The sequence below is a fragment of the Aphis gossypii genome, chromosome 2 (genome assembly GCF_020184175.1).
Source record: "Aphis gossypii isolate Hap1 chromosome 2, ASM2018417v2, whole genome shotgun sequence".
NCBI classification, from domain to species: Eukaryota; Metazoa; Arthropoda; class Insecta; order Hemiptera; family Aphididae; genus Aphis; species Aphis gossypii.
Window position 1 is genome coordinate 60,630,481 of NC_065531.1, and position 17,208 is coordinate 60,647,688.

General features: G+C 31.7%; 1 protein-coding gene across 2 annotated transcripts in view; it reads right to left on the bottom strand.

Moving 5' to 3' along the window:
• Nucleotides 1-17,208, bottom strand: part of LOC114133033 (zinc finger protein 1) — a 165,782-nt gene that overhangs the window by 111,355 nt on the left and 37,219 nt on the right. The gene's annotated exons all lie outside the window — the stretch shown is intronic.

Consider the following 17,208-nt stretch of genomic DNA (forward strand, 5'->3'; position numbering starts at 1 on the left):
CAAATTTGCATCAAAGACAATACCACTTAAATACTCTGTATAATAAGACATTATGTTATATAAATTCAAGTGGTTCGCGTGTATTAATATATTATTATATTTTATCATATATATACCTACCAAAATAAAATTATTTTTAAGATTATAAATTTATAACAATGTCTAATTTTAATAAAAATTATTATTAATTATTTGTTAGAAAAAGGTCACTGTGCGAGCTTACTTCTCCTGATTTTAATTTTTCCATTTATATAAATTATTTTATAAGTTCTTATATGTTTTGATCCAATGGATTACAATGACATAAATATTAATTATAAAAATCAATGCCATACATGTAAATGTAATAGCATATGTTTTATATAACAGAAAAGACATAATAGAGGTTAGGTAATACTCATATCTCATAAGTAGTCATAATATTCTTTGTCGATTCTATTATATTTATAATATAATAATAACATAAAAACATAAACGCATTAATTACTATAATACTGTAATAATATTATATTCATCGTATTTCTATATCGAATATTGATGCATGAACAAATCAGTTTTTTATAAATTTTAAATTTTATTGGTTAAATCGTGTGACATTTGACTATTAATTTTGATTTTCTATGTTATGATAATATAAGTAGTTTACAGGATTTTTTTTAATTATTATTATTCTAACATTAAAATTGGGATCAGTAATTTGTTTACGACTTATCTATAATTTAATCATAAAAAATAAATTGTTAATATTAATAATAAATTTTAAAAAATTACTGTTTGTACCAATAACTACCTACAACAAAGAATCGATAGCCCCCAAAGAACCGAGCGATGGTCCGAACGGATACAATAGGAACATAAGAAGGTATAATAATATTCTATACATACATTTAGAAGGTACATATAAAATTTAAAACAGTTTTATTGTTATTAATTTATTACATTTGATGGCAGATTACAAACAATTGAACATTTGGACCACACATATAGTCTGAAGCGTTTCTATTAGTAAATACTTGGAGTAATAAAACCTATTTGTTAAATATTAGGCATATATTTCTCCGTCAGCTAATATTAGTAACAACTATATTATTATAGTGTATAATGTTCATAGGTCCATAATAAAATATAATTAAATTAGGAATAATAGCTATTTAAGTTAAATTATTTAAATTATGAATATAAGTATTATATTTATTTATTTTTTAAAGCAAGTCAAATTATCAGATAATTATACATTACAATTTAATTAAATATTAGGTTTTAATATTTTATCCAAATTCTATCAAAAACATATTTTCAACAATCATGGATTATATATACAAAATAAATGGCGCAATGAATTATGAATGTATACAATTCAAGATTTCTAAGAATAAGGCCAATAGTTCAAGATTTATTTTACGGATTACAACAACTGCAATCGTTGTTTTTTTGGCACTGGTGTGCATTAGTGCTAAAATCAATAAAAATAGTTTTAATAATTGAACATACATATTTTTCACACTATACTCTAAAATTTACGAACCAGGGGTAATGTTGATTTTTAACGAAACCACACATTCCAAAAGCTGACTGGGCTCAATATAGAAATGACCCCACGTGCGGGATATCGTCCCTCGTTTTACCTGCTACACATATCTGGTGTATTAAAATGATTACGGTCTTCGTTGGAACGGATTAGGGGGTATAACATAATATTCATCACGGCTGTCGGGTAATATTTCGACAAGTCCCACAAATCCCTTTCAGGTAGATATACACCGACCCCCTATACATAGTGTCCAGTCACCCAAAACCCAGCTAATGACTCGTGACAGTATACAACGATAATCACTACAAACATTATTTAATAACACTCGGGATTAATAATACTACATCTACATAAATTGTTTAAAAAACACGTACAAGTAATATGTAGACACACAAACTATATCGACCATAATATGTAAATACATTATAGCGTAGTATAAAACGTTAGGTGGAGCCTATATAAAATAAAGAAGTAAAAAGTCATTAGAAAAAAAAACAGTTGCGTCGTCAACCCTCCTTGTTTTTGGTTCAGTTGACTAAAGTTTGATTTTTTTCTTGTTATTTAGCAAGTGAAACAAGTTGTATAAAACAGCATTATTTTTAAATTTTTGTTTTTTTATTCCCCTTCTAAGTAGCCAACCGTAAAAAAACATTACTTTAACATGCTTGAAGTACTTAACTCGTAATAAAATCATACTTATTTTTCATGGAATATAGGTACACGTTCTGAGATTTTACGACTATTTTTAATTTTACGTATTTATAAAAATTTAGCAATATACTACCTACATAAATAAATTATTAAGTATTGGTATATACTTGCAGATAAAATGATTATTCTAACATGATTTTTTTTTATGCATTATAATAATATGAAATAGATAGAGGTATTAAAAATATTACCATTAAATTTAGTTATTTATTATTATACCAGCTGGTTGCATAATAAATATACTAATTTAATACTTCACTAAGATATAATTAACCAATTATAGGCCACTAAATAATGGTTAAATTAACCATTAGACCACAATAGTAATTCATTAAATATTTAGTTATTGTTCATGCACTCGACAAAAGTGTTTTTTATTCGTTATTGTAATATTGTTATCTACAAATGAACTTATTTATTATTTTTGTCATAATTGAGAAATTAGTTATTATTTCCGAAAAAAACATGTTTGGTATTTATTATTTTATCAATACTATATAGAGTTATAACGATCTTTTTTCAAGTCTTTTATCAAAATTTTAAGGGTTTATAAACCGACAATTCTATACACTCAGCGCTATCTAGCGTCGGTAACAATAGTGAAAATATCCCGTCGGCGGGACGGACCAGAGGGCGATTCTAGTGACGTGTACTCAATCAACTAGATGGCGTTATAAGTACCAACACCAATACTGTGGGCATTTAAAAAAAAGTTTGTCGACAAGTTTAGATAACGTGACACAACCCTATATCCCTTCGTTACACAACATCGTACTTACGATGCATTAAAATCTGTAAACGTTCTTGGTATTAGGGGGGTGTGCAAAAATCCGTTTTTGTTTACACACGTATTTTGGAACGATGGAAAAACACTCTGCTACAGCAGCAGCCGCACCGTCGAAAAGGATCCATTTGCATTATATACTATGTAGTCCGGCAATCAGTGTGTAAAAACTACCCCTTTGTGATCGACTGCGCACACACATCCGTTATTAGTTTCACGATTCGGATAGGTTACAAAACAAAGAACGGGTCGAGCAAACATGTGCCTATAACGCCTGGGGCTAAATTATACAGCCCCCAGTTATGGATTTTAAAGGGCTGCTCGCGTTCTCAAGCTATATTATTATGTGTAGGTAGATCTACAAGGTACATACACACACACACGCGTGGGGAAAATTAGCTTGATGACCACGTCACCTATGTTGACATTGGGTGATATCGTCTCTAAATAGGGTCCACAAATTGACAACTCTCCCTCTTGCCAAGTCACAACGATATTTTGGGTCTAAATCAATTTCCAAACGTACATTATACAATAACGTTTATATATACATCATAACATTGTGTAATATAAAACGAACCACGACTGCATAATAACTAGTATATTATATAAATATCATAGTACCTATCAATTATATACCCATACAGTACACATTGTTTTGACAATTTTATTATTATATTATAACTATTTATAACAAACAAATATTTATGATGGTCAAAATATGAATCTTTTAGAATTATAATATTTTAGATGATTATTTAAACTACCAGATTAAAGGCTCCTATTAAAAAAAAATCATACTCGTAAATAGCTGATAACACGGTATAATATCTATATATTATATTATGATTTACTAAAGAAATTCGTAAAATAATTTCCTGTTTAACGATAACCATTATTCAGAATATTATACAACAACTATAAGACCACAAAGAAAAATTGTAGGTGACTATTATACTAAAATAACTATGTAACGGAAGTAACATGTTAAAAAGTGATATAATTAATACCTATGTACCAGGACAAACATACCGACATCGTTATTTCAATTAGCTCAATATAAACCTGCAGCTAAATTAAAGCGAAAGTGAAATATACACTTAATTGTCACTGCGAGTTGAAACGTTTATAATTTATAAATGATTTAGACAACTTATTCCTTTCATAAAATGTATATAAATCAAAAACTACAATAAGCTTCATTCTAACATCTAGGTGCATATCATACATGATACTATAATGCATAATAATATCAACTATCGAGTAAGTATCAACTGACTATATAAATCTAATTTATTTCATCATCAACCAATTATACATTTATACTGTATAGGTTAATTAACACATAAATATAAATAGGATCAAATTAATATCTTAAAAATGTAAATAAGTTCAAATTATATTATTTATATTACTACATTACCTACCCATTTAATTATAATAATTGCTGTTTAAAAGTCTGTTTCATTCGAAGGATATATATATTATATTAAATATATTGTATAAGCGTGTTTCATATAAATGTACCAGGTATCTCTAGTATATACATATTAATATATTATACAATTATACTACTATACAGATGTACTTAAAATTAAATTTAAACATGCGCCATGCGTATAGTCTTTTCACGAAATAAATAAGGTCAATACGAATAATTTAAAATTATAGAGCTAACAATGTTATTTTTATTCGAACTCCCCTCGGAACTGTTTACCATCTACCCTTTATAACTGTATCTATATTCATTCTCCAATAAAATTATCTACCCGAGCCGAAACATAATCTACTTTATATTCCCTTACGCAAACGCGAACTCTTCTCGTACAAAATTAACATAAGAGCTCATTAGATATTTGAAATCGTCCCTCCTCGTGTATGAGTCTTGCCATAGTGATTATAAACTATGTATATACCTACTCGTAATGTACTGCACCACCCATGAACATCCGTAGTCCATAGACAATACATATCGTAACGCAATAATAAAGATAACAACGTAATCTTTAGGCTATTATATTTAAAAATTAAATCAGCATCGTTAAATCGATATAAATATAATCTCGATAGTAATTGTCATGACGAGCACAGGACATTATCATCATCTCAGTATTACCTAACAGATATAGGTATATAGTTATGATTTACCATAATACGTACCTATCTATTCGATAAATTTAAAATTAAGAAACTATGTAACTAACCTAACATAGGTACATAATAGGTATATAGGTACACTATTAAAATGCTCTCACTTGCCTTAAACATTAGTATAGTGTGGCACTTCAATAAATTTAATTATTATTGTATCATAAATCTTAATTAAAACTGGCTAAAACACAAAAGTACTATGCTTTTGTTGGATCATAACATTTTATTGTAAATTTATTGTAAATTTATTTGTTTAATAGCTTTCTTCATTTTTTCAAATTACTAAGAAGAATATTTGATTTTTTTTTTTGTAAATACTATGACAAATTTTAAGATATAATTAAAATTCGTATCAGAGTTTATAAAAATTTCCATTAAGCAACATTACCATATAATACTTAGTTCAAATAAAAAGTTTAACATCTCAATCACATATTATTATACAATGTGTATTTTTTTATAAAATGTAAAATGTCTTCTCCTTTACAATTAAATTCATCTAATAATACATGTTAAATTCAAGTAGGTACTTACCTACATTAATATTGCAATTTTAAAATTGCAAAATTTATAATAAATAATTAAATTTAGATTATCTAAAATATTAATCATACATATTCATTTACTATTTCATTGAATACGTTACAATAATCCTATGATTTCAATTTATTACTGTAAAAATATATATGTATCATATGTACCTACAGTTAATGGATCGACAGCATAAGCGATAAAACATACTTTGTAATATATAATACATATCATATACTTGTTTGTTATACCATTCGTTTAACTTTTATATGGTATTATATTATATACATGCGATATCTGCATCACAGAGACTGTGGTGACTATTGTGACGATGACGTCGTGTTTTTATTTTTCACCCCTTCGTATCCATACTTTAACCCGCACCCGCATGATAATTTAACCTGTGCTGTTAGCTATACCAACATGTATTATAATACCACTGCAGATCAAATGCACGAGTATACGGCTGTGTAGGTATACCATAATAAAAATTATTGGATCAATATAAATAATACAATCATTTAACCATGGATTTAACAATTTTTATATAATTACTCATATTGGTATATTATAATAATAAATAGTAGATACACACAATATTATATGCCATCATATCGAGTAAATAAAGGTCGCAGAGTTACATAGTGCAAATGCAACTGTCTATATAAATTTACGAATAAGTCGATAAGTTGTGAATAATATATAGGTAGGTAGGCAGGTAATAAGTATATAGTATATATCAATATATAAATAATCAAGTAAGTTATTGATGTAAAGTGCGTCTTACCTCAACCCCAATTCCATAATCCCCGTAGAACACTATCGAAGCGTTTGGTAAGGTCGTGGATGCGGTCGGTATTACCAAAATAAATAATAAATTACCAAAATGTCATTGCACTTTTGTAGCACTACATTATTTTTAAAAACGTTATACGCGTACGCACTCATACTAAACAGTCCGATCAAGAATCTAACGCGGCGAGAGACTAGTAGACTACACGAAGAAAACGGTCACAAGTAGCATTTTCCCAAAACTGACTGATCCAGAATACCGCGGTTACCGTTCGAATTCAAATTAACCTAACGACGAACCGCTAGGAGTTTATAATATATACAAACAGAACTTCTTTGTTGTATTTCGGCGATTGGCGCGCGCGTTTCTGCGTAAATTGAAAAGTTGTCGCTAAAACTGGTATCAAAATATTTATTATCAGTGACGCTATATAATATACTGTGCTTAGATCGTATATTATATATTATTTTATTTTGTTTCCTTTATTATATTATGTACATTTTTGCAACCGGTGAAACAACATATTAATATATGTATAACATGGTAATATGTATTATTTATTCGAATACCACGGTCACCGAAAATAACTCGGGGGCCCCGCGACCGTTCGCGGTTGTATAATGGCGTCTAAATTTAAAAGCGATTGAACCTTTCATCCGGACCGTTATAATAAGGCTGTACGGTGTTTGTTACACTCGCGCGCAATAACGGTTATCGCCACGTGTTGACGCGTCGAATCGCCCAATAAAAACCAGTGACTGACGGCGACGAAGGTTTTAAATTAAAATTGTCCGCTCGTCACGCAGTTCAGAAAAATTTTACACGTCGCTTTCTATACATGTATATTACATATGTGAGGCGGTTCGAACCTTCACGAAAACACGCGTGTACACCGAGCAGCAGTAAGTATATAATATAAGCCGCCTCCGCAGAAGAACAGGTCGATTCGCGCGCGTCTCGCACACACAAATAATAAAAAAATATATATAGTAATAATAATAATATATAATGTACTCGACGACGACAGAGCGGTCGGAGGCGGCGGTTGTTGGCAATAGGTGAAATGAGTATAAACGAAACTACACCGAACTATATAGTATTATATTATTATTTATTATATATACCGCTAATAATGTCCGTGGCAGAGTCACGTATGACCACCACACACTATTCGCGCGTCACTCTTTTTTTCCGCTCGTCGAACCGTGCGCGCGGTTTTTTTTATTTTATTTAAACAGTTTTTTTTTCCCCCCGTCGTCCGTTCGTTTTTTCTTAATACCGTCGTCGTCGTCGTCGTCGTCGTCGTCGTCGTCGCAGTTACAACCACGGTCGTCAACGTGTGTGGCGGACGACCGGGTGAACCCGCCAAGGCCAATACAAATATTACTAATTGACCGACCGTGGCGACGAGATGATTATTATCATTACGGTTACGATTTAATATCTCGCGCGCACGGTGGAAAAACTCGAAATAAAAACACTTTCGGTAACCACGGTAGAGGTGTCGACTTTCGAGGTGTTCCGTGATGACGGTGCGCGTGGGACGATAATAATATTATATATGGTACGACGCGGCCGAGTAAAAGTCGTGTGTAGTCGGGTTATACGTTGTACCTATAAACGTATGTTATAGTTGTTATTGCGATCGTTGTAATGCACGACGGCGGCGGCGATGATGATGACGATGATGCGGGAGTTCCAATTAGTTCGATTAAAAAATAACAATAATAACACCATCACGCACGCCCGACGTACATATATATGTATTATATAAGTCATAATTATTATACGTTCCACGAAAACGTTATTGACAGTAATAAATCGTATTGGACTACGCGCGATAAAACGATAACTCGACAATATTATTATTATATTATACTATATACTGCAGTTCATATGGCTACCAACACGCGTTATTTAATCTATATACTATCGAATTTGTAGGAAATCTGCGTTCGTCATATGTCATAATAAATTTTTATATTAGAAAATGAGTGTGTGTGCGTGTGTGTACTTATGTGTTTGTACAGTGTATCTGCGTGTAATCTGCAGTCGTAGGTGTATATTACGTATTTCGACGCATGTATATTATACGATTTAATGTGTATATACGGGAGACGAACGAAAAAGGGACACAGTATAGGCAACGATATTGGGTTATTCGTTGAACGTAAATAAAACCATAAAACATCTGTAAAAACACCAGATACTGACACGAAACGGCCGAGATGTGCCGTACAATAATAATAAAATGGATGTAAAAAAATTAGATGCCTACACATAAAAAAACAACGAGAATACGGGCGGGCGTGCGTCGAGCGTAGAGAACACGGGATTTTAACACGCAATTTTTTAAATATATATGATAAAACCTTGAAACGTAACTCTCTGTAATATTTAATAAGTAATTACCATCAAAAATTGTCTATAGTAATTATAACGCAAAACATCAAAACGTAATCGTTTTAAACATATACTATAGAATGTGAATATTATACTATATAGAAACCACTTAGTTTGAATTTTAATTGGATACGACTATTGGTAATTTTAATCTCATATTTCTTGAAATTTTAAGGTAGTATAAAAAAAGCATAATCTACGAAGAATATCATATACATACTACATATAGATACCTATAATATTTAAAAATTGGTATGAAATAAAATAAATCGATTAAATAAGAGTTTAAATGGTTTTAATATAGAGGGGATCGTCTCACAACTTTATTTATAACATTTATTAACTTTTATTTAACGATCAAATATATATATACGTAGAAAGTAGGTAAACAGTATATACGACCTGCAGTAGCAATATATTTTTACTTTTTAACCATTTTTGAGCCCGATGAATAATTTAACTAGATATTACAAATTCATGAAAAAAATAAGGTAAAAACAACATACCTAAGTTTGTTATTCATATGTTAAGTATGAAAATAGTACTTACATGCACGGTAGTAGCAGTGTAAGAAATGCACGACCCAAAATTTCAAACTTTAAATGTACAACTGCGCAGGTTTTTCTACCTTAAAACACTATGGAAATATATATGTATCGAACAACAGTATATAGAATTATAAGTATAACTAAATCAAGACAGTGAAAAACTGAAAAAATTGATGCGGGAATACGAGAAACGACCAATAATATAATATTATATATTATAGTGTAATATGACATGTTTCCGTAAATCTTCAATCATACGATTTTGTATTCACACGTCACGGAATTATAATAATATAAAATAATGTAATATAATATATAATATATATTACGTATAGCCCCTGTAGAATCGATGAGCAGAAACTTTTTATCATAACAGAGTGTGACTTGTCAATTTGATATAAATATGCATATATATAGAGATAGGTACCCAGCGGTAAGTATACCGCTGCACAAGGTACACATATTATATTATTATTACGTGCGCAAATCGTCTTATCGCATATGTACCTACGTCCTTAAGGACTAAAGGTAGTCGTATATAATACTATCATTAGTACTTTCAACGACTCTAATCATATACACAAGACCACGACGATGGCGGGACGAGTACAGAGATGATCGCGTAAAACGTTTTAGACGATACGTCGCAGCACCGCTCAACCCGTCCGCAGGGCACGACGCCGACGCGCGTACATTTACGTCGCTATCGTTTACGTAGTTGACAGCCGCTGTAGCGTCGTAGATGTATACGCGTAGAGAAAGAGGGAGATGGAAAATTTGAAGAAGAAAGAGAAAGAAAACGAGTGTGTGAGGGAAAGACGACAAGTAAGATATACACGCTTATTATACATACATATGTATATATATATATATAACAAATACGCGAGAAGAGCAAAAGCTATATAGTGCTGAATATATGTATAATTTAATTGGGAAGTCGACTGCACGTCAAGTCGGTTTTATAATTATCGAGGTCGTTTATTATAAAAACTCGGACGAAAAAAAAAAACTGAACACGTTAAGAAATCGTGGTAATGGCCGGACTGACGGCGGCGGCGGCGGCGACGAAGAGATTCAAGTGGTGCGTGTCACTCAACAGTGACCGCGGACGGGTGGGTGGAAGGGCCGAGGAGGGGTCACGTCGTCCTATATTGCCAGGTTTCCGCCAATTATCCCTCGGTGGGCCAATGGTCGTCAAAATGCGACCGATCGCAGGTAAACGCGGTAAACGCGGTCGCCGAGTCGCGTTTTGGGATCCCTGCACCGACACACACCGCGACCGCCGTTAATTACCTCGCACGCCGCCGGTAAACCACTGATGTAGCTGCTGCTATATATGCACTTTATTTTATTATTATATATATATACTACGGAGATGCGCGCACCTACGTGTATTTTTTCCCCGACGGTTTTTGTGGGGCCCACCACCGTCATCACACGGTTATACGTAAATATATATATATACAACGCGTATATATGATATAACGTACGTGTGGCCTGCACGTTTGAGCTAACGTTCCTCTCTTCACCGAAATCTATTTAAAAACGACGACGCGCCGAGCACACTGTTTTTAGGTAAACAGGAGATGACGACGATGATGCTGCAGGCGCGCACTGCGCGATGGCGTGTATAGCGGTATAATATTATATAGAGGACCGGACCTGCGATGTATGTAACGCGCGCGTATAATATATGTGCGTGTGTGCGCGCGCGTGGAATTCAATATACTATTTTTATATGAAGTTTATTGTTTTTCCCCTCCGCTGCTCGTTTGAACCGCAACGCGGACGAGAGAGTAATTTTGTGATGTGTGTTCGCCGTGTGAGAGAGAGAGTCTGTGAGCGAGCTAACGGAAGGACGCGGAGACTCGAGTAGGTAGAGTAAAAAATACTACTCGTGTAATAGAATACATACGCGTTTGAACGGGCGATAATACGTATATATACGACTGTTATACGTATATAATCAGTTCGGCGTTTATTGATAACGAGCACGGCCTGGCCCAGCGCGTTTGACATTGAACCCGAATGATGATGATATTTAATACAACACAATAATATTAGGTACCTATAGCGTAATAAACGACGGCAGCGAGAGAGCGCTCGACGAGAATCGAAATATCACGACGAACGTCGAAGCATTACGACCAACGTTGAAAAGCAAACGCCTACTTATATATATCCTAATAATAATAATAATATAGATCCCGTGGCGTATAGTATATATTATATTAGGCAATAACGCGCGGAAGAACGCCAACGATGATGGGTCGGTACAGGTGTCGGCCATTATCATTCGTTTTGTAACCAATCGTCGGGACACCCACCTCTATCTCACCTGGCAGGACGCCCACCGTGTCCGCCGCCGCCACCGCCGCGCCGTCGAGTCGTAACCTCGTTTCCGTTAAAATGCACTTACGACGATGGCAGACGCTCCTCTCGTACAAAAGAAAGAAAAGGAACTGTATAACTGCGCTTGGTCCCGAAACGGCGTCGTATAATAAAGCGGCGCCGTTTATCAGTGCGGTCGTCGACGCGGTAGCCGTGTGTACAGGAGGCGGCGGGACTACCGGACGGACGTGTGAGGGGGACGAGAGCGCACGGTTAAGTAGTCGACAGGCGATACGGGCGGTGGCGGAGATGACATATAATAATAATAATAATAATAATATAATACAATAATAATAATAACCGTAAAAATAAATATGTATTTTGTTAGCATTTACCCACCCCGTTTTTTTTAACGAACCCACATTATATAGGTGCATTCACCTATTTTGTGTCTATACATTACCTATTTATAATGCCTGCTAGCTGCGTACAATGAAAACAATTCAAATTTATCAAATAAAAGGATTACAGACTCCTGGTCAATCTTCTGAAAAGATTTTTATAAAAAAAATATGCTTAACGTTTTAATTTATATATACTCTTTTTTCGATAGCTATATTTAAAAAAAAATAATTATAAAATAATGTTTAACACTGCGATTATAATACATACAAATTTTGAAAAACTTAATATACCTATTATATGCACATATATATTATGTTGTTCGTATACGGAATATATGTATCTCCTATCGTTTTAAAATATCTGATGTCAGTGTGATAGTAACAAACATTATCAACCTATATAATACTGCAGTCGCATATATACTCTTATTGTTAAAACAACAAAAATTGGATTTATTTTTTCTTACATTAAAATTACAAATAATCGAGAATACTAAAATTTACTTCTAAAGTAAAAGTGGGAACCAGACAAGAAATATTTTTTTATCATACGATGAGCATGTGTTTAAATGTTTTGTCAACTATCTACATGTGCCATTGTACCATAACAACTAGAAAAAAGAACTCTTAAACGAGTATGATGGGGAGAGATGGGCGAGGAATGCTGAAGCAGTGGAGAGAAAAACAATTAAAAAAATAAATGTCCAGGGGGGTGAGCACCCCTCAAACAACGCCTCGGTTAGGCATATAGCCGGTATGGTCGGTTGAACTGATAGTATTGATCAAATACCAGCTATTTAAACGATGCGAATTTAATATAATTTTTTAAACTCTGATATGAAAGAGAAGTGCACTGATGTTGATTTATAAAGTTAAATATACGACGATCCCCTCCTTTGAAATGTCAAAATAAATATATTGTATCTACCTAAATTTAAATCATTAAAAACATAAATGTTAATAAGTTATAAAATTATTCATCGAAGTTTTCCTATAATATAATCAGTAATATCTAATATTATTTTTGCTCAATTACTATCAAATAATATTTCCATATGACCAATGACCATATTTATAGTATTTATAATACTAATAGTAGTACTAGTAATTAATAATTATCATCCTATAAGTTATTACCTATCTGTTATTCATTAAATGCACCAATATCGTATAATAGGTAAACTGCAAAACAGCAACTCTAGAATGAGCTCATACGTACAATTGCCAATTAACTAATTATGTTACTACTTAGAATCTATTTATTTTAAATTTATTCGTGGATAGTCGAATGCTGCGAGTTTAATAGAAATGTAAAATAGGTAGATACGTGAAAAATTATTTTCCAGTGAGAGAAACTAACAGGTGTATTTTTATTAAACATGTATGAGTTCATTCGCTCTTACAAAGAAAATCACCCTAGGAGCTCGGCGGTGTGAAACAAACAATCGTTTTATGTGAAATCCTATTACACACTTATTTTGTTTTAACAAAACGTATCCCAACTATTTCGAGTAAATGTAAGCAAAACGATTTATAATGACATATATATATAAATAAAAATTTAATCCTAGATGGTCTGTGAGGAAAAATTGTGTATTAATCGTTTTAATTTAGAACCAATTTTTATTAATGGAATAATATAAACAATAGATACACTGCAATTTAATTTAAAGTAAATAATAATTTTATAATTCATATATCTTATATTATATAATACTACACAATTCATTGTTTTGTATGGCCAATAACTACAGTTAACAAAATATCGCGTGTCACTATAATGTATTATTATAGAATGTTTTTTATAACTTTGATGCACTTTTTTGTCTATTAACAATAAAATGTACACCACACATGAGGCTACAGGGTTAATAATTTAATATAGTGGTTTTTTCATAGTTTCTAAAAGTACAGTTGTTAGAACATATTTAATAATTTTTTTATCCAATGAAAAACTTTAATAATCACAATTTCATTGGAGAGAACACGTGTGCATACGTGTTTCGTTCAAAGTTTCAAACGTCAATTGCTATTTTTATTTTTTTTATTGTTCTATGTCGATAGAAAATAATTGCTGATGTGTCACAATAATGCAATGATTAATCCGGTTTTTGTATTTACAAAATAAATGTTTGCTCATTAAGCCACATCTTTTATTAAACTCGTTTTAATTTAAAATGTCAATAAACAAGATATATTATTATATTATTGTTGAAAAATAATATTATTTACCCGGATCAAAATGTTGCTAAGCAAATGGCAAATAATTCAATAACATGTATGATGAGTCAAAACTCAGAGATTGTAAAAATTTAATTTTAAATTATCAATTTATCAATTATTATACATTTATACAGCGTAATTGAAAAAAAATGTTGGCATTAGCGTACATGTTTCACTTTGTCAGCCGTCAAGTTTCAAAATAATTCAGAAAATGTCTCCAACGAGCATAATAATTATTGCATTTACGGTTAAAAGTTTACAAGACGCGCCTGGCCGGTAAAACGGATCTTTTTATAAACTTCTCGTATAGTGGCCATCTATTGCCGTTGGCACCGAGACGCAGAATAATCTCCGGGGTGTATGATTAATTAGCGTATAAAGACCTGTCGCGTGCGCAATTTCGATTATTGTACGCCGCTGCAGCAGTCCCTTATATCCTATATGTGCGCGTATTTTAATGACCACTATACGAATGTATATATATTATTTTTTTTGCGTTTCGTTTTACGCCCGGACCGCGAAATGTTTTATTTTCTTCGTGCCGCCAGTAGTATAGTTTTTACGATGCCTTTCGGACGCACCATACACCTATATTCACCGGGTTGGCGTAAATTCTATTTTCGTAACGGATCGTTAAAAAAAATGCATACACAGAACACTTAAAAAAAAAAAATGTTTTCGTGTCTATAGTTTACTACTACACCGTATACTATAATATGGCTAATACTACTAAATATTTCTTTTTTGCCGGTGTTTAAAATCAAAGGAGTGCTTATAGTATGTTATGTATGCGCTGCTAGACGATGAGAGCGCTGACCGTAGGTTGGGCAGAACACGCGTATATAATATAGTGAATAAGAGAGAAACGCGTAATAGAGAATTGCAGGAGAGGGAGAATTCAAGTGTATATAGGAACAGAACAGACACGTACATGCATACACACACTCACATATACATTATATACATTCTATACGTATACGATAGAGCACAAGTCGACAGATGGTTTATCCGAAAGGTAAATTACCGACTGGCTTTGTATGGGGTGAGGATTCGGGAAACGGGGTTAACGATCAGCCCGACATCAACAATACAAAACCTCTATCGGTTATACAACTCCAACGATTTGCATATTATACCGTATATATAAAAGATAATATACGCGCGAGCATTGCCTCGTTTAAAAACATCGAACAGTATCTGTGACGAATTAAAAAAATGTTGAATGAAAAATAAATAAACGGCTGGCGATTAATAATTGTCGTGTTATGAGAAAATATGATATTATATTATTATAATGTTTCTCGTTTAATAAACGATCGAATACTTATTATGTGTACACAATAGTGTACATTATCGGAATAACCTATATAACCTTTATGAGTATAATATTAATAATTGTAAGTTCATATGTATAATTATTATATTGGTGCGATAAAATATATTTTTATATACCTGGGTATAATTTGTATCATGACGTAATTGTTCATGCTTGATTTTTGTTAACTTACCTGAAAAAAATAAATAATTTCGTAAGTATAAACTAAAACAATATCTTGTGTTTCTTATGGTAAAAATTCATAATATATAATAACATTAGTAAAGGTATTACAAAATAGCATTTATAAATTTATAATATTTTAAAATATTTAATACTAGAATATAATTTTATTCATAACTAAAAAATAGGTATATTTTAAACTGAATTTATGTTAGATTACACGTTAAATATAATTTGGATAAAGAGCTTAAAAAAAGAATGTAAGTAGTATAATAGTAATTTAGGTTTATATACTTAAGAGGATCTCAGTGCACTATATATTTTGTTTTCTCTCTCTGACTCACGTATAACATCGCAAATTTTCATTTAGCAAAACCAATATTGTGTTCTCGGCTTTGATAATTAAACGAATAGACCTATTACCTAATTTACATTTTAGAACATTATCTGTGTTTGTAAATTCAAGTAATATAGCTTTTATACTAAATTAAAATTCTTCTGCGATTTATAAACATTTTTAAACTATAATATTTTACATATTCATAACATGCAAATAGATTTAAATGTCGTAAAACATGAATTGCACAAACACAGATATCTAACGTTCTATTATAGTTTTAAGTTAGTAGATAATAAGTTGATTCATAATATACATTATATACAAAATATAATAGCATGACATTGCTTCTACTTAACATATACGGAATATTTATGAAACATATAGGGCCAGAAAGAAATCAAAATATAGTGCACCGACAATACTTCTTGATTTAAATCTTTTAATCAAAGTAGTTAAAATATTGAACATGTTGCGATTTTTAAAGACAAATTTAAATTATTATACAAATCTAAAACCTAAGTTAATTTACATTTGGCTTAATTCATGCACAGTTCTGCTCTATTCACTATCATATGGTTAACATGACGGACGGCAGTTAATTCGCAATATGTCAAATACAATTTCCCTTTATGCATGTCTTCATTAAATAATATGATTGTAATTAATTTGTATAATATCTCAGTAGAAATAAAAATTATGAGAAGCGATGTATTACAATAAACCTAATGTTGGGTGAGATTTTTAACTACGCCCATTTTCAAGTTTACTTTTCTCGTTATTCGTAACATAGCATTTTCTACGTGTTTTACGATCCGGAAAATTTAGTTAATTAATTCATGGAAAAAATTGTCTGTACTCTAAGCTGTGGTCGGGCAACTGGCCAATATTATATCTTTTACGTATCAAACAAAAACGAAGTAATTTCCTGCAGTTCTGCAAAATTATATTTTATCCGAACAA